The sequence below is a fragment of the Mixophyes fleayi genome, chromosome 1 (genome assembly GCF_038048845.1).
Source record: "Mixophyes fleayi isolate aMixFle1 chromosome 1, aMixFle1.hap1, whole genome shotgun sequence".
NCBI classification, from domain to species: Eukaryota; Metazoa; Chordata; class Amphibia; order Anura; family Limnodynastidae; genus Mixophyes; species Mixophyes fleayi.
The window spans coordinates 242,100,881-242,118,946 of record NC_134402.1 but is presented as its reverse complement, the minus strand read 5'-3'; the positions used below and the strand labels follow the sequence as shown (position 1 = coordinate 242,118,946).

At 36.8% G+C, this 18,066-nt stretch overlaps 9 non-coding genes across 9 annotated transcripts; all 9 read right to left on the bottom strand.

The window, feature by feature from the left end:
* Nucleotides 1-514: 514 nt before the first annotated feature.
* TRNAL-CAG (transfer RNA leucine (anticodon CAG)) lies at nt 515-597 on the bottom strand. The gene has a single exon. It is a non-coding gene; the product is annotated as a tRNA-Leu (tRNA).
* Nucleotides 598-4,119: 3,522 nt separating this feature from the next.
* On the bottom strand, nt 4,120-4,202 carry TRNAL-CAG (transfer RNA leucine (anticodon CAG)). Its single transcript has one exon. It is a non-coding gene; the product is annotated as a tRNA-Leu (tRNA).
* A 1,719-nt stretch (nt 4,203-5,921) lies between these two features.
* Nucleotides 5,922-6,004, bottom strand: TRNAL-CAG (transfer RNA leucine (anticodon CAG)). Its single transcript has one exon. It is a non-coding gene; the product is annotated as a tRNA-Leu (tRNA).
* An 818-nt stretch (nt 6,005-6,822) lies between these two features.
* TRNAL-CAG (transfer RNA leucine (anticodon CAG)) lies at nt 6,823-6,905 on the bottom strand. Its single transcript has one exon. It is a non-coding gene; the product is annotated as a tRNA-Leu (tRNA).
* A 1,719-nt stretch (nt 6,906-8,624) lies between these two features.
* Nucleotides 8,625-8,707, bottom strand: TRNAL-CAG (transfer RNA leucine (anticodon CAG)). Its single transcript has one exon. It is a non-coding gene; the product is annotated as a tRNA-Leu (tRNA).
* Nucleotides 8,708-11,327: 2,620 nt separating this feature from the next.
* On the bottom strand, nt 11,328-11,410 carry TRNAL-CAG (transfer RNA leucine (anticodon CAG)). The gene has a single exon. It is a non-coding gene; the product is annotated as a tRNA-Leu (tRNA).
* A 2,620-nt stretch (nt 11,411-14,030) lies between these two features.
* Nucleotides 14,031-14,113, bottom strand: TRNAL-CAG (transfer RNA leucine (anticodon CAG)). The gene has a single exon. It is a non-coding gene; the product is annotated as a tRNA-Leu (tRNA).
* Nucleotides 14,114-15,832: 1,719 nt separating this feature from the next.
* Nucleotides 15,833-15,915, bottom strand: TRNAL-CAG (transfer RNA leucine (anticodon CAG)). Its single transcript has one exon. It is a non-coding gene; the product is annotated as a tRNA-Leu (tRNA).
* Nucleotides 15,916-17,634: 1,719 nt separating this feature from the next.
* On the bottom strand, nt 17,635-17,717 carry TRNAL-CAG (transfer RNA leucine (anticodon CAG)). The gene has a single exon. It is a non-coding gene; the product is annotated as a tRNA-Leu (tRNA).
* Between the last annotated feature and the right edge of the window lie 349 nt (nt 17,718-18,066).

Sequence of the window (18,066 nt, the reverse complement as noted above, 5' to 3'; positions counted from 1 at the left end):
TAATTTTCAGCATTGGGAAGCTTGTGCCAGAGTTTGTTGCTTAATCCATATTCATGCACCATTGAAATAGAATTTGGGAATCTTTAAAGAGCTGGCTAATGAATTTGGCTTATATGCTTGGTAGGATTGCTTTGTGGCGACACCAGTGGGATTTGAGGCCATGAGCTCTGCTTTACAAGAGCAATGCTCTGACCAATAATCATTGGAGCCCTCATTCGTAATGTGGAAGGTATTTTATCTTGCAAGGAAAATATATGAGGAAATGTAGATGATAAAAATGTAATGGAATAGGAGATGGAAATCAGAAGTACGATTGAAGACCTTATTTCCAAGGAAGGCTGCAACCTGAATTGTGGTTTGTTTCAAAGGGGTAATTATGTTGTGAGCGCTCGAGATTTCCGTGGTGGAAATTGAAACTGAGGTGTGAAGTGAGTGTTTGTCCAATTTTTAGGATGTTTTGTTACCTTTAAATTAGTATGAGGATATATAGAAGAAAGATAAAATGTAACCTTACTGTCAGGAGTGGGATTTGAACCCACGCCTCCAGGAGAGACTGCGACCTGAACGCAGCGCCTTAGACCGCTCGGCCATCCTGACATACAAAAGCTTAGGTTTTCGAAAAGTTGAATATAACAAAAAAGACAGCATATAGCTCTGCTGTTTATGTTGCTGTTAAGACTTTTGATTTAAAGTATGGGTACAAATTGATTTTACAATCATTTGCACAGAAATATGTTCCTACTTGGCTAAATGACAGACATCTTGTACAAATAACATCGAAAAAGCTTTTTTAGTCATAGTTTAGCTTTTTCTAATTTGAATTTCCAATTGAATTTGGTATATGATGTACTTTTTTTCCCAATTCTTACAATGTCATGGGTTAAGACAGTATAGTTTTCTTTTAATTTTCAGCATTGTGAAGCTTGTGCCAGAGTTTGTTGCTTAATCCATATTCATGCACCATTGAAATAGAATTTGGGAATCTTTAAAGAGCTGGCTAATGAATTTGGCTTATATGCTTGGTAGGATTGCTTTGTGGCGACACCAGTGGGATTTGAGGCCATGAGCTCTGCTTTACAAGAGCAATGCTCTGACCAATAATCATTGGAGCCCTCATTCGTAATGTGGAAGGTATTTTATCTTGCAAGGAAAATATATGAGGAAATGTAGATGATAAAAATGTAATGGAATAGGAGATGGAAATCAGAAGTACGATTGAAGACCTTATTTCCAAGGAAGGCTGCAACCTGAATTGTGGTTTGTTTCAAAGGGGTAATTATGTTGTGAGCGCTCGAGATTTCCGTGGTGGAAATTGAAACTGAGGTGTGAAGTGAGTGTTTGTCCAATTTTTAGGATGTTTTGTTACCTTTAAATTAGTATGAGGATATATAGAAGAAAGATAAAATGTAACCTTACTGTCAGGAGTGGGATTTGAACCCACGCCTCCAGGAGAGACTGCGACCTGAACGCAACGCCTTAGACCGCTCGGCCATCCTGACATACAAAAGCTTAGGTTTTCGAAAAGTTGAATATAACAAAAAAGACAGCATATAGCTCTGCTGTTTATGTTGCTGTTAAGACTTTTGATTTAAAGTATGGGTACAAATTGATTTTACAATCATTTGCACAGAAATATGTTCCTACTTGGCTAAATGACAGACATCTTGTACAAATAACATCGAAAAAGCTTTTTTAGTCATAGTTTAGCTTTTTCTAATTTGAATTTCCAATTGAATTTGGTATATGATGTACTTTTTTCCCAATTCTTACAATGTCATGGGTTAAGACAGTATAGTTTTCTTTTAATTTTCAGCATTGGGAAGCTTGTGCCAGAGTTTGTTGCTTAATCCATATTCATGCACCATTGAAATAGAATTTGGGAATCTTTAAAGAGCTGGCTAATGAATTTGGCTTATATGCTTGGTAGGATTGCTTTGTGGCGACACCAGTGGGATTTGAGGCCATGAGCTCTGCTTTACAAGAGCAATGCTCTGACCAATAATCATTGGAGCCCTCATTCGGAATGTGGAAGGTATTTTATCTTGCAAGGAAAATATATGAGGAAATGTAGATGATAAAAATGTAATGGAATAGGAGATGGAAATCAGAAGTACGATTGAAGACCTTATTTCCAAGGAAGGCTGCAACCTGAATTGTGGTTTGTTTCAAAGGGGTAATTATGTTGTGAGCGCTCGAGATTTCCGTGGTGGAAATTGAAACTGAGGTGTGAAGTGAGTGTTTGTCCAATTTTTAGGATGTTTTGTTACCTTTAAATTAGTATGAGGATATATAGAAGAAAGATAAAATGTAACCTTACTGTCAGGAGTGGGATTTGAACCCACGCCTCCAGGAGAGACTGCGACCTGAACGCAACGCCTTAGACCGCTCGGCCATCCTGACATACAAAAGCTTAGGTTTTCGAAAAGTTGAATATAACAAAAAAGACAGCATATAGCTCTGCTGTTTATGTTGCTGTTAAGACTTTTGATTTAAAGTATGGGTACAAATTGATTTTACAATCATTTGCACAGAAATATGTTCCTACTTGGCTAAATGACAGACATCTTGTACAAATAACATCGAAAAAGCTTTTTTAGTCATAGTTTAGCTTTTTCTAATTTGAATTTCCAATTGAATTTGGTATATGATGTACTTTTTTCCCAATTCTTACAATGTCATGGGTTAAGACAGTATAGTTTTCTTTTAATTTTCAGCATTGGGAAGCTTGTGCCAGAGTTTGTTGCTTAATCCATATTCATGCACCATTGAAATAGAATTTGGGAATCTTTAAAGAGCTGGCTAATGAATTTGGCTTATATGCTTGGTAGGATTGCTTTGTGGCGACACCAGTGGGATTTGAGGCCATGAGCTCTGTTTTACAAGAGCAATGCTCTGACCAATAATCATTGGAGCCCTCATTCGTAATGTGGAAGGTATTTTATCTTGCAAGGAAAATATATGAGGAAATGTAGATGATAAAAATGTAATGGAATAGGAGATGGAAATCAGAAGTACGATTGAAGACCTTATTTCCAAGGAAGGCTGCAACCTGAATTGTGGTTTGTTTCAAAGGGGTAATTATGTTGTGAGTGCTCGAGATTTCCGTGGTGGAAATTGAAACTGAGGTGTGAAGTGAGTGTTTGTCCAATTTTTAGGATGTTTTGTTACCTTTAAATTAGTATGAGGATATATAGAAGAAAGATAAAATGTAACCTTACTGTCAGGAGTGGGATTTGAACCCACGCCTCCAGGAGAGACTGCGACCTGAACGCAACGCCTTAGACCGCTCGGCCATCCTGACATACAAAAGCTTAGGTTTTCGAAAAGTTGAATATAACAAAAAAGACAGCATATAGCTCTGCTGTTTATGTTGCTGTTAAGACTTTTGATTTAAAGTATGGGTACAAATTGATTTTACAATCATTTGCACAGAAATATGTTCCTACTTGGCTAAATGACAGACATCTTGTACAAATAACATCGAAAAAGCTTTTTTAGTCATAGTTTAGCTTTTTCTAATTTGAATTTCCAATTGAATTTGGTATATGATGTACTTTTTTCCCAATTCTTACAATGTCATGGGTTAAGACAGTATAGTTTTCTTTTAATTTTCAGCATTGGGAAGCTTGTGCCAGAGTTTGTTGCTTAATCCATATTCATGCACCATTGAAATAGAATTTGGGAATCTTTAAAGAGCTGGCTAATGAATTTGGCTTATATGCTTGGTAGGATTGCTTTGTGGCGACACCAGTGGGATTTGAGGCCATGAGCTCTGCTTTACAAGAGCAATGCTCTGACCAATAATCATTGGAGCCCTCATTCGGAATGTGGAAGGTATTTTATCTTGCAAGGAAAATATATGAGGAAATGTAGATGATAAAAATGTAATGGAATAGGAGATGGAAATCAGAAGTACGATTGAAGACCTTATTTCCAAGGAAGGCTGCAACCTGAATTGTGGTTTGTTTCAAAGGGGTAATTATGTTGTGAGCGCTCGAGATTTCCGTGGTGGAAATTGAAACTGAGGTGTGAAGTGAGTGTTTGTCCAATTTTTAGGATGTTTTGTTACCTTTAAATTAGTATGAGGATATATAGAAGAAAGATAAAATGTAACCTTACTGTCAGGAGTGGGATTTGAACCCACGCCTCCAGGAGAGACTGCGACCTGAACGCAGCGCCTTAGACCGCTCGGCCATCCTGACACACAAAAGCTTAGGTTTTCGAAAAGTTGAATATAACAAAAAAGACAGCATATAGCTCTGCTGTTTATGTTGCTGTTAAGACTTTTGATTTAAAGTATGGGTACAAATTGATTTTACAATCATTTGCACAGAAATATGTTCCTACTTGGCTAAATGACAGACATCTTGTACAAATAACATCGAAAAAGCTTTTTTAGTCATAGTTTAGCTTTTTCTAATTTGAATTTCCAATTGAATTTGGTATATGATGTACTTTTTTCCCAATTCTTACAATGTCATGGGTTAAGACAGTATAGTTTTCTTTTAATTTTCAGCATTGGGAAGCTTGTGCCAGAGTTTGTTGCTTAATCCATATTCATGCACCATTGAAATAGAATTTGGGAATCTTTAAAGAGCTGGCTAATGAATTTGGCTTATATGCTTGGTAGGATTGCTTTGTGGCGACACCAGTGGGATTTGAGGCCATGAGCTCTGCTTTACAAGAGCAATGCTCTGACCAATAATCATTGGAGCCCTCATTCGTAATGTGGAAGGTATTTTATCTTGCAAGGAAAATATATGAGGAAATGTAGATGATAAAAATGTAATGGAATAGGAGATGGAAATCAGAAGTACGATTGAAGACCTTATTTCCAAGGAAGGCTGCAACCTGAATTGTGGTTTGTTTCAAAGGGGTAATTATGTTGTGAGCGCTCGAGATTTCCGTGGTGGAAATTGAAACTGAGGTGTGAAGTGAGTGTTTGTCCAATTTTTAGGATGTTTTATTACCTTTAAATTAGTATGAGGATATATAGAAGAAAGATAAAATGTAACCTTACTGTCAGGAGTGGGATTTGAACCCACGCCTCCAGGAGAGACTGTGACCTGAACGCAACGCCTTAGACCGCTCAGCCATCCTGACATACAAAAGCTTAGGTCTTCGAAAAGTTGAATATAACAAAAAAGACAGCATATAGCTCTGCTGTTTATGTTGCTGTTAAGACTTTTGATTTAAAGTATGGGTACAAATTGATTTTACAATCATTTGCACAGAAATATGTTCCTACTTGGCTAAATGACAGACATCTTGTACAAATAACATCGAAAAAGCTTTTTTAGTCATAGTTTACCTTTTTCTAATTTGAATTTCCAATTGAATTTGGTATATGATGTACTTTTTTCCCAATTCTTACAATGTCATGGGTTAAGACAGTATAGTTTTCTTTTAATTTTCAGCATTGGGAAGCTTGTGCCAGAGTTTGTTGCTTAATCCATATTCATGCACCATTGAAATAGAATTTGGGAATCTTTAAAGAGCTGGCTAATGAATTTGGCTTATATGCTTGGTAGGATTGCTTTGTGGCGACACCAGTGGGATTTGAGGCCATGAGCTCTGCTTTACAAGAGCAATGCTCTGACCAATAATCATTGGAGCCCTCATTCGTAATGTGGAAGGTATTTTATCTTGCAAGGAAAATATATGAGGAAATGTAGATGATAAAAATGTAATGGAATAGGAGATGGAAATCAGAAGTACGATTGAAGACCTTATTTCCAAGGAAGGCTGCAACCTGAATTGTGGTTTGTTTCAAAGGGGTAATTATGTTGTGAGCGCTCGAGATTTCCGTGGTGGAAATTGAAACTGAGGTGTGAAGTGAGTGTTTGTCCAATTTTTAGGATGTTTTGTTACCTTTAAATTAGTATGAGGATATATAGAAGAAAGATAAAATGTAACCTTACTGTCAGGAGTGGGATTTGAACCCACGCCTCCAGGAGAGACTGCGACCTGAACGCAGCGCCTTAGACCGCTCGGCCATCCTGACATACAAAAGCTTAGGTTTTCGAAAAGTTGAATATAACAAAAAAGACAGCATATAGCTCTGCTGTTTATGTTGCTGTTAAGACTTTTGATTTAAAGTATGGGTACAAATTGATTTTACAATCATTTGCACAGAAATATGTTCCTACTTGGCTAAATGACAGACATCTTGTACAAATAACATCGAAAAAGCTTTTTTAGTCATAGTTTAGCTTTTTCTAATTTGAATTTCCAATTGAATTTGGTATATGATGTACTTTTTTCCCAATTCTTACAATGTCATGGGTTAAGACAGTATAGTTTTCTTTTAATTTTCAGCATTGGGAAGCTTGTGCCAGAGTTTGTTGCTTAATCCATATTCATGCACCATTGAAATAGAATTTGGGAATCTTTAAAGAGCTGGCTAATGAATTTGGCTTATATGCTTGGTAGGATTGCTTTGTGGCGACACCAGTGGGATTTGAGGCCATGAGCTCTGCTTTACAAGAGCAATGCTCTGACCAATAATCATTGGAGCCCTCATTCGGAATGTGGAAGGTATTTTATCTTGCAAGGAAAATATATGAGGAAATGTAGATGATAAAAATGTAATGGAATAGGAGATGGAAATCAGAAGTACGATTGAAGACCTTATTTCCAAGGAAGGCTGCAACCTGAATTGTGGTTTGTTTCAAAGGGGTAATTATGTTGTGAGCGCTCGAGATTTCCGTGGTGGAAATTGAAACTGAGGTGTGAAGTGAGTGTTTGTCCAATTTTTAGGATGTTTTGTTACCTTTAAATTAGTATGAGGATATATAGAAGAAAGATAAAATGTAACCTTACTGTCAGGAGTGGGATTTGAACCCACGCCTCCAGGAGAGACTGCGACCTGAACGCAGCGCCTTAGACCGCTCGGCCATCCTGACACACAAAAGCTTAGGTTTTCGAAAAGTTGAATATAACAAAAAAGACAGCATATAGCTCTGCTGTTTATGTTGCTGTTAAGACTTTTGATTTAAAGTATGGGTACAAATTGATTTTACAATCATTTGCACAGAAATATGTTCCTACTTGGCTAAATGACAGACATCTTGTACAAATAACATCGAAAAAGCTTTTTTAGTCATAGTTTAGCTTTTTCTAATTTGAATTTCCAATTGAATTTGGTATATGATGTACTTTTTTCCCAATTCTTACAATGTCATGGGTTAAGACAGTATAGTTTTCTTTTAATTTTCAGCATTGGGAAGCTTGTGCCAGAGTTTGTTGCTTAATCCATATTCATGCACCATTGAAATAGAATTTGGGAATCTTTAAAGAGCTGGCTAATGAATTTGGCTTATATGCTTGGTAGGATTGCTTTGTGGCAACACCAGTGGGATTTGAGGCCATGAGCTCTGCTTTACAAGAGCAATGCTCTGACCAATAATCATTGGAGCCCTCATTCGTAATGTGGAAGGTATTTTATCTTGCAAGGAAAATATATGAGGAAATGTAGATGATAAAAATGTAATGGAATAGGAGATGGAAATCAGAAGTACGATTGAAGACCTTATTTCCAAGGAAGGCTGCAACCTGAATTGTGGTTTGTTTCAAAGGGGTAATTATGTTGTGAGCGCTCGAGATTTCCGTGGTGGAAATTGAAACTGAGGTGTGAAGTGAGTGTTTGTCCAATTTTTAGGATGTTTTATTACCTTTAAATTAGTATGAGGATATATAGAAGAAAGATAAAATGTAACCTTACTGTCAGGAGTGGGATTTGAACCCACGCCTCCAGGAGAGACTGTGACCTGAACGCAACGCCTTAGACCGCTCAGCCATCCTGACATACAAAAGCTTAGGTCTTCGAAAAGTTGAATATAACAAAAAAGACAGCATATAGCTCTGCTGTTTATGTTGCTGTTAAGACTTTTGATTTAAAGTATGGGTACAAATTGATTTTACAATCATTTGCACAGAAATATGTTCCTACTTGGCTAAATGACAGACATCTTGTACAAATAACATCGAAAAAGCTTTTTTAGTCATAGTTTACCTTTTTCTAATTTGAATTTCCAATTGAATTTGGTATATGATGTACTTTTTTCCCAATTCTTACAATGTCATGGGTTAAGACAGTATAGTTTTCTTTTAATTTTCAGCATTGGGAAGCTTGTGCCAGAGTTTGTTGCTTAATCCATATTCATGCACCATTGAAATAGAATTTGGGAATCTTTAAAGAGCTGGCTAATGAATTTGGCTTATATGCTTGGTAGGATTGCTTTGTGGCGACACCAGTGGGATTTGAGGCCATGAGCTCTGCTTTACAAGAGCAATGCTCTGACCAATAATCATTGGAGCCCTCATTCGTAATGTGGAAGGTATTTTATCTTGCAAGGAAAATATATGAGGAAATGTAGATGATAAAAATGTAATGGAATAGGAGATGGAAATCAGAAGTACGATTGAAGACCTTATTTCCAAGGAAGGCTGCAACCTGAATTGTGGTTTGTTTCAAAGGGGTAATTATGTTGTGAGCGCTCGAGATTTCCGTGGTGGAAATTGAAACTGAGGTGTGAAGTGAGTGTTTGTCCAATTTTTAGGATGTTTTGTTACCTTTAAATTAGTATGAGGATATATAGAAGAAAGATAAAATGTAACCTTACTGTCAGGAGTGGGATTTGAACCCACGCCTCCAGGAGAGACTGCGACCTGAACGCAGCGCCTTAGACCGCTCGGCCATCCTGACATACAAAAGCTTAGGTTTTCGAAAAGTTGAATATAACAAAAAAGACAGCATATAGCTCTGCTGTTTATGTTGCTGTTAAGACTTTTGATTTAAAGTATGGGTACAAATTGATTTTACAATCATTTGCACAGAAATATGTTCCTACTTGGCTAAATGACAGACATCTTGTACAAATAACATCGAAAAAGCTTTTTTAGTCATAGTTTAGCTTTTTCTAATTTGAATTTCCAATTGAATTTGGTATATGATGTACTTTTTTCCCAATTCTTACAATGTCATGGGTTAAGACAGTATAGTTTTCTTTTAATTTTCAGCATTGGGAAGCTTGTGCCAGAGTTTGTTGCTTAATCCATATTCATGCACCATTGAAATAGAATTTGGGAATCTTTAAAGAGCTGGCTAATGAATTTGGCTTATATGCTTGGTAGGATTGCTTTGTGGCGACACCAGTGGGATTTGAGGCCATGAGCTCTGCTTTACAAGAGCAATGCTCTGACCAATAATCATTGGAGCCCTCATTCGTAATGTGGAAGGTATTTTATCTTGCAAGGAAAATATATGAGGAAATGTAGATGATAAAAATGTAATGGAATAGGAGATGGAAATCAGAAGTACGATTGAAGACCTTATTTCCAAGGAAGGCTGCAACCTGAATTGTGGTTTGTTTCAAAGGGGTAATTATGTTGTGAGCGCTCGAGATTTCCGTGGTGGAAATTGAAACTGAGGTGTGAAGTGAGTGTTTGTCCAATTTTTAGGATGTTTTGTTACCTTTAAATTAGTATGAGGATATATAGAAGAAAGATAAAATGTAACCTTACTGTCAGGAGTGGGATTTGAACCCACGCCTCCAGGAGAGACTGCGACCTGAACGCAACGCCTTAGACCGCTCGGCCATCCTGACACACAAAAGCTTAGGTTTTCGAAAAGTTGAATATAACAAAAAAGACAGCATATAGCTCTGCTGTTTATGTTGCTGTTAAGACTTTTGATTTAAAGTATGGGTACAAATTGATTTTACAATCATTTGCACAGAAATATGTTCCTACTTGGCTAAATGACAGACATCTTGTACAAATAACATCGAAAAAGCTTTTTTAGTCATAGTTTAGCTTTTTCTAATTTGAATTTCCAATTGAATTTGGTATATGATGTACTTTTTTCCCAATTCTTACAATGTCATGGGTTAAGACAGTATAGTTTTCTTTTAATTTTCAGCATTGGGAAGCTTGTGCCAGAGTTTGTTGCTTAATCCATATTCATGCACCATTGAAATAGAATTTGTGAATCTTTAAAGAGCTGGCTAATGAATTTGGCTTATATGCTTGGTAGGATTGCTTTGTGGCGACACCAGTGGGATTTGAGGCCATGAGCTCTGCTTTACAAGAGCAATGCTCTGACCAATAATCATTGGAGCCCTCATTCGGAATGTGGAAGGTATTTTATCTTGCAAGGAAAATATATGAGGAAATGTAGATGATAAAAATGTAATGGAATAGGAGATGGAAATCAGAAGTACGATTGAAGACCTTATTTCCAAGGAAGGCTGCAACCTGAATTGTGGTTTGTTTCAAAGGGGTAATTATGTTGTGAGCGCTCGAGATTTCCGTGGTGGAAATTGAAACTGAGGTGTGAAGTGAGTGTTTGTCCAATTTTTAGGATGTTTTGTTACCTTTAAATTAGTATGAGGATATATAGAAGAAAGATAAAATGTAACCTTACTGTCAGGAGTGGGATTTGAACCCACGCCTCCAGGAGAGACTGTGACCTGAACGCAACGCCTTAGACCGCTCAGCCATCCTGACATACAAAAGCTTAGGTCTTCGAAAAGTTGAATATAACAAAAAAGACAGCATATAGCTCTGCTGTTTATGTTGCTGTTAAGACTTTTGATTTAAAGTATGGGTACAAATTGATTTTACAATCATTTGCACAGAAATATGTTCCTACTTGGCTAAATGACAGACATCTTGTACAAATAACATCGAAAAAGCTTTTTTAGTCATAGTTTAGCTTTTTCTAATTTGAATTTCCAATTGAATTTGGTATATGATGTACTTTTTTCCCAATTCTTACAATGTCATGGGTTAAGACAGTATAGTTTTCTTTTAATTTTCAGCATTGGGAAGCTTGTGCCAGAGTTTGTTGCTTAATCCATATTCATGCACCATTGAAATAGAATTTGGGAATCTTTAAAGAGCTGGCTAATGAATTTGGCTTATATGCTTGGTAGGATTGCTTTGTGGCGACACCAGTGGGATTTGAGGCCATGAGCTCTGCTTTACAAGAGCAATGCTCTGACCAATAATCATTGGAGCCCTCATTCGTAATGTGGAAGGTATTTTATCTTGCAAGGAAAATATATGAGGAAATGTAGATGATAAAAATGTAATGGAATAGGAGATGGAAATCAGAAGTACGATTGAAGACCTTATTTCCAAGGAAGGCTGCAACCTGAATTGTGGTTTGTTTCAAAGGGGTAATTATGTTGTGAGCGCTCGAGATTTCCGTGGTGGAAATTGAAACTGAGGTGTGAAGTGAGTGTTTGTCCAATTTTTAGGATGTTTTGTTACCTTTAAATTAGTATGAGGATATATAGAAGAAAGATAAAATGTAACCTTACTGTCAGGAGTGGGATTTGAACCCACGCCTCCAGGAGAGACTGCGACCTGAACGCAGCGCCTTAGACCGCTCGGCCATCCTGACATACAAAAGCTTAGGTTTTCGAAAAGTTGAATATAACAAAAAAGACAGCATATAGCTCTGCTGTTTATGTTGCTGTTAAGACTTTTGATTTAAAGTATGGGTACAAATTGATTTTACAATCATTTGCACAGAAATATGTTCCTACTTGGCTAAATGACAGACATCTTGTACAAATAACATCGAAAAAGCTTTTTTAGTCATAGTTTAGCTTTTTCTAATTTGAATTTCCAATTGAATTTGGTATATGATGTACTTTTTTCCCAATTCTTACAATGTCATGGGTTAAGACAGTATAGTTTTCTTTTAATTTTCAGCATTGGGAAGCTTGTGCCAGAGTTTGTTGCTTAATCCATATTCATGCACCATTGAAATAGAATTTGGGAATCTTTAAAGAGCTGGCTAATGAATTTGGCTTATATGCTTGGTAGGATTGCTTTGTGGCGACACCAGTGGGATTTGAGGCCATGAGCTCTGCTTTACAAGAGCAATGCTCTGACCAATAATCATTGGAGCCCTCATTCGGAATGTGGAAGGTATTTTATCTTGCAAGGAAAATATATGAGGAAATGTAGATGATAAAAATGTAATGGAATAGGAGATGGAAATCAGAAGTACGATTGAAGACCTTATTTCCAAGGAAGGCTGCAACCTGAATTGTGGTTTGTTTCAAAGGGGTAATTATGTTGTGAGCGCTCGAGATTTCCGTGGTGGAAATTGAAACTGAGGTGTGAAGTGAGTGTTTGTCCAATTTTTAGGATGTTTTGTTACCTTTAAATTAGTATGAGGATATATAGAAGAAAGATAAAATGTAACCTTACTGTCAGGAGTGGGATTTGAACCCACGCCTCCAGGAGAGCCTGCAACCTGAACGCAGCGCCTTAGACCGCTCGGCCATCCTGACACACAAAAGCTTAGGTTTTCGAAAAGTTGAATATAACAAAAAAGACAGCATATAGCTCTGCTGTTTATGTTGCTGTTAAGACTTTTGATTTAAAGTATGGGTACAAATTGATTTTACAATCATTTGCACAGAAATATGTTCCTACTTGGCTAAATGACAGACATCTTGTACAAATAACATCGAAAAAGCTTTTTTAGTCATAGTTTAGCTTTTTCTAATTTGAATTTCCAATTGAATTTGGTATATGATGTACTTTTTTCCCAATTCTTACAATGTCATGGGTTAAGACAGTATAGTTTTCTTTTAATTTTCAGCATTGGGAAGCTTGTGCCAGAGTTTGTTGCTTAATCCATATTCATGCACCATTGAAATAGAATTTGTGAATCTTTAAAGAGCTGGCTAATGAATTTGGCTTATATGCTTGGTAGGATTGCTTTGTGGCAACACCAGTGGGATTTGAGGCCATGAGCTCTGCTTTACAAGAGCAATGCTCTGACCAATAATCATTGGAGCCCTCATTCGTAATGTGGAAGGTATTTTATCTTGCAAGGAAAATATATGAGGAAATGTAGATGATAAAAATGTAATGGAATAGGAGATGGAAATCAGAAGTACGATTGAAGACCTTATTTCCAAGGAAGGCTGCAACCTGAATTGTGGTTTGTTTCAAAGGGGTAATTATGTTGTGAGCGCTCGAGATTTCCGTGGTGGAAATTGAAACTGAGGTGTGAAGTGAGTGTTTGTCCAATTTTTAGGATGTTTTATTACCTTTAAATTAGTATGAGGATATATAGAAGAAAGATAAAATGTAACCTTACTGTCAGGAGTGGGATTTGAACCCACGCCTCCAGGAGAGACTGTGACCTGAACGCAACGCCTTAGACCGCTCAGCCATCCTGACATACAAAAGCTTAGGTCTTCGAAAAGTTGAATATAACAAAAAAGACAGCATATAGCTCTGCTGTTTATGTTGCTGTTAAGACTTTTGATTTAAAGTATGGGTACAAATTGATTTTACAATCATTTGCACAGAAATATGTTCCTACTTGGCTAAATGACAGACATCTTGTACAAATAACATCGAAAAAGCTTTTTTAGTCATAGTTTACCTTTTTCTAATTTGAATTTCCAATTGAATTTGGTATATGATGTACTTTTTTCCCAATTCTTACAATGTCATGGGTTAAGACAGTATAGTTTTCTTTTAATTTTCAGCATTGGGAAGCTTGTGCCAGAGTTTGTTGCTTAATCCATATTCATGCACCATTGAAATAGAATTTGGGAATCTTTAAAGAGCTGGCTAATGAATTTGGCTTATATGCTTGGTAGGATTGCTTTGTGGCGACACCAGTGGGATTTGAGGCCATGAGCTCTGCTTTACAAGAGCAATGCTCTGACCAATAATCATTGGAGCCCTCATTCGTAATGTGGAAGGTATTTTATCTTGCAAGGAAAATATATGAGGAAATGTAGATGATAAAAATGTAATGGAATAGGAGATGGAAATCAGAAGTACGATTGAAGACCTTATTTCCAAGGAAGGCTGCAACCTGAATTGTGGTTTGTTTCAAAGGGGTAATTATGTTGTGAGCGCTCGAGATTTCCGTGGTGGAAATTGAAACTGAGGTGTGAAGTGAGTGTTTGTCCAATTTTTAGGATGTTTTGTTACCTTTAAATTAGTATGAGGATATATAGAAGAAAGATAAAATGTAACCTTACTGTCAGGAGTGGGATTTGAACCCACGCCTCCAGGAGAGACTGCGACCTGAACGCAGCGCCTTAGACCGCTCGGCCATCCTGACATACAAAAGCTTAGGTTTTCGAAAAGTTGAATATAACAAAAAAGACAGCATATAGCTCTGCTGTTTATGTTGCTGTTAAGACTTTTGATTTAAAGTATGGGTACAAATTGATTTTACAATCATTTGCACAGAAATATGTTCCTACTTGGCTAAATGACAGACATCTTGTACAAATAACATCGAAAAAGCTTTTTTAGTCATAGTTTAGCTTTTTCTAATTTGAATTTCCAATTGAATTTGGTATATGATGTACTTTTTTCCCAATTCTTACAATGTCATGGGTTAAGACAGTATAGTTTTCTTTTAATTTTCAGCATTGGGAAGCTTGTGCCAGAGTTTGTTGCTTAATCCATATTCATGCACCATTGAAATAGAATTTGGGAATCTTTAAAGAGCTGGCTAATGAATTTGGCTTATATGCTTGGTAGGATTGCTTTGTGGCGACACCAGTGGGATTTGAGGCCATGAGCTCTGCTTTACAAGAGCAATGCTCTGACCAATAATCATTGGAGCCCTCATTCGGAATGTGGAAGGTATTTTATCTTGCAAGGAAAATATATGAGGAAATGTAGATGATAAAAATGTAATGGAATAGGAGATGGAAATCAGAAGTACGATTGAAGACCTTATTTCCAAGGAAGGCTGCAACCTGAATTGTGGTTTGTTTCAAAGGGGTAATTATGTTGTGAGCGCTCGAGATTTCCGTGGTGGAAATTGAAACTGAGGTGTGAAGTGAGTGTTTGTCCAATTTTTAGGATGTTTTGTTACCTTTAAATTAGTATGAGGATATATAGAAGAAAGATAAAATGTAACCTTACTGTCAGGAGTGGGATTTGAACCCACGCCTCCAGGAGAGCCTGCAACCTGAACGCAGCGCCTTAGACCGCTCGGCCATCCTGACACACAAAAGCTTAGGTTTTCGAAAAGTTGAATATAACAAAAAAGACAGCATATAGCTCTGCTGTTTATGTTGCTGTTAAGACTTTTGATTTAAAGTATGGGTACAAATTGATTTTACAATCATTTGCACAGAAATATGTTCCTACTTGGCTAAATGACAGACATCTTGTACAAATAACATCGAAAAAGCTTTTTTAGTCATAGTTTAGCTTTTTCTAATTTGAATTTCCAATTGAATTTGGTATATGATGTACTTTTTTCCCAATTCTTACAATGTCATGGGTTAAGACAGTATAGTTTTCAATTAATTTTCAGCATTGGGAAGCTTGTGCCAGAGTTTGTTGCTTAATCCATATTCATGCACCATTGAAATAGAATTTGGGAATCTTTAAAGAGCTGGCTAATGAATTTGGCTTATATGCTTGGTAGGATTGCTTTGTGGCAACACCAGTGGGATTTGAGGCCATGAGCTCTGCTTTACAAGAGCAATGCTCTGACCAATAATCATTGGAGCCCTCATTCGTAATGTGGAAGGTATTTTATCTTGCAAGGAAAATATATGAGGAAATGTAGATGATAAAAATGTAATGGAATAGGAGATGGAAATCAGAAGTACGATTGAAGACCTTATTTCCAAGGAAGGCTGCAACCTGAATTGTGGTTTGTTTCAAAGGGGTAATTATGTTGTGAGCGCTCGAGATTTCCGTGGTGGAAATTGAAACTGAGGTGTGAAGTGAGTGTTTGTCCAATTTTTAGGATGTTTTGTTACCTTTAAATTAGTATGAGGATATATAGAAGAAAGATAAAATGTAACCTTACTGTCAGGAGTGGGATTTGAACCCACGCCTCCAGGAGAGACTGCGACCTGAACGCAGCGCCTTAGACCGCTCGGCCATCCTGACACACAAAAGCTTAGGTTTTCGAAAAGTTGAATATAACAAAAAAGACAGCATATAGCTCTGCTGTTTATGTTGCTGTTAAGACTTTTGATTTAAAGTATGGGTACAAATTGATTTTACAATCATTTGCACAGAAATATGTTCCTACTTGGCTAAATGACAGACATCTTGTACAAATAACATCGAAAAAGCTTTTTTAGTCATAGTTTAGCTTTTTCTAATTTGAATTTCCAATTGAATTTGGTATATGATGTACTTTTTTCCCAATTCTTACAATGTCATGGGTTAAGACAGTATAGTTTTCTTTTAATTTTCAGCATTGGGAAGCTTGTGCCAGAGTTTGTTGCTTAATCCATATTCATGCACCATTGAAATAGAATTTGGGAATCTTTAAAGAGCTGGCTAATGAATTTGGCTTATATGCTTGGTAGGATTGCTTTGTGGCAACACCAGTGGGATTTGAGGCCATGAGCTCTGCTTTACAAGAGCAATGCTCTGACCAATAATCATTGGAGCCCTCATTCGTAATGTGGAAGGTATTTTATCTTGCAAGGAAAATATATGAGGAAATGTAGATGATAAAAATGTAATGGAATAGGAGATGGAAATCAGAAGTACGATTGAAGACCTTATTTCCAAGGAAGGCTGCAACCTGAATTGTGGTTTGTTTCAAAGGGGTAATTATGTTGTGAGCGCTCGAGATTTCCGTGGTGGAAATTGAAACTGAGGTGTGAAGTGAGTGTTTGTCCAATTTTTAGGATGTTTTATTACCTTTAAATTAGTATGAGGATATATAGAAGAAAGATAAAATGTAACCTTACTGTCAGGAGTGGGATTTGAACCCACGCCTCCAGGAGAGACTGTGACCTGAACGCAACGCCTTAGACCGCTCAGCCATCCTGACATACAAAAGCTTAGGTCTTCGAAAAGTTGAATATAACAAAAAAGACAGCATATAGCTCTGCTGTTTATGTTGCTGTTAAGACTTTTGATTTAAAGTATGGGTACAAATTGATTTTACAATCATTTGCACAGAAATATGTTCCTACTTGGCTAAATGACAGACATCTTGTACAAATAACATCGAAAAAGCTTTTTTAGTCATAGTTTACCTTTTTCTAATTTGAATTTCCAATTGAATTTGGTATATGATGTACTTTTTTCCCAATTCTTACAATGTCATGGGTTAAGACAGTATAGTTTTCTTTTAATTTTCAGCATTGGGAAGCTTGTGCCAGAGTTTGTTGCTTAATCCATATTCATGCACCATTGAAATAGAATTTGGGAATCTTTAAAGAGCTGGCTAATGAATTTGGCTTATATGCTTGGTAGGATTGCTTTGTGGCGACACCAGTGGGATTTGAGGCCATGAGCTCTGCTTTACAAGAGCAATGCTCTGACCAATAATCATTGGAGCCCTCATTCGTAATGTGGAAGGTATTTTATCTTGCAAGGAAAATATATGAGGAAATGTAGATGATAAAAATGTAATGGAATAGGAGATGGAAATCAGAAGTACGATTGAAGACCTTATTTCCAAGGAAGGCTGCAACCTGAATTGTGGTTTGTTTCAAAGGGGTAATTATGTTGTGAGCGCTCGAGATTTCCGTGGTGGAAATTGAAACTGAGGTGTGAAGTGAGTGTTTGTCCAATTTTTAGGATGTTTTGTTACCTTTAAATTAGTATGAGGATATATAGAAGAAAGATAAAATGTAACCTTACTGTCAGGAGTGGGATTTGAACCCACGCCTCCAGGAGAGACTGCGACCTGAACGCAGCGCCTTAGACCGCTCGGCCATCCTGACATACAAAAGCTTAGGTTTTCGAAAAGTTGAATATAACAAAAAAGACAGCATATAGCTCTGCTGTTTATGTTGCTGTTAAGACTTTTGATTTAAAGTATGGGTACAAATTGATTTTACAATCATTTGCACAGAAATATGTTCCTACTTGGCTAAATGACAGACATCTTGTACAAATAACATCGAAAAAGCTTTTTTAGTCATAGTTTAGCTTTTTCTAATTTGAATTTCCAATTGAATTTGGTATATGATGTACTTTTTTCCCAATTCTTACAATGTCATGGGTTAAGACAGTATAGTTTTCTTTTAATTTTCAGCATTGGGAAGCTTGTGCCAGAGTTTGTTGCTTAAT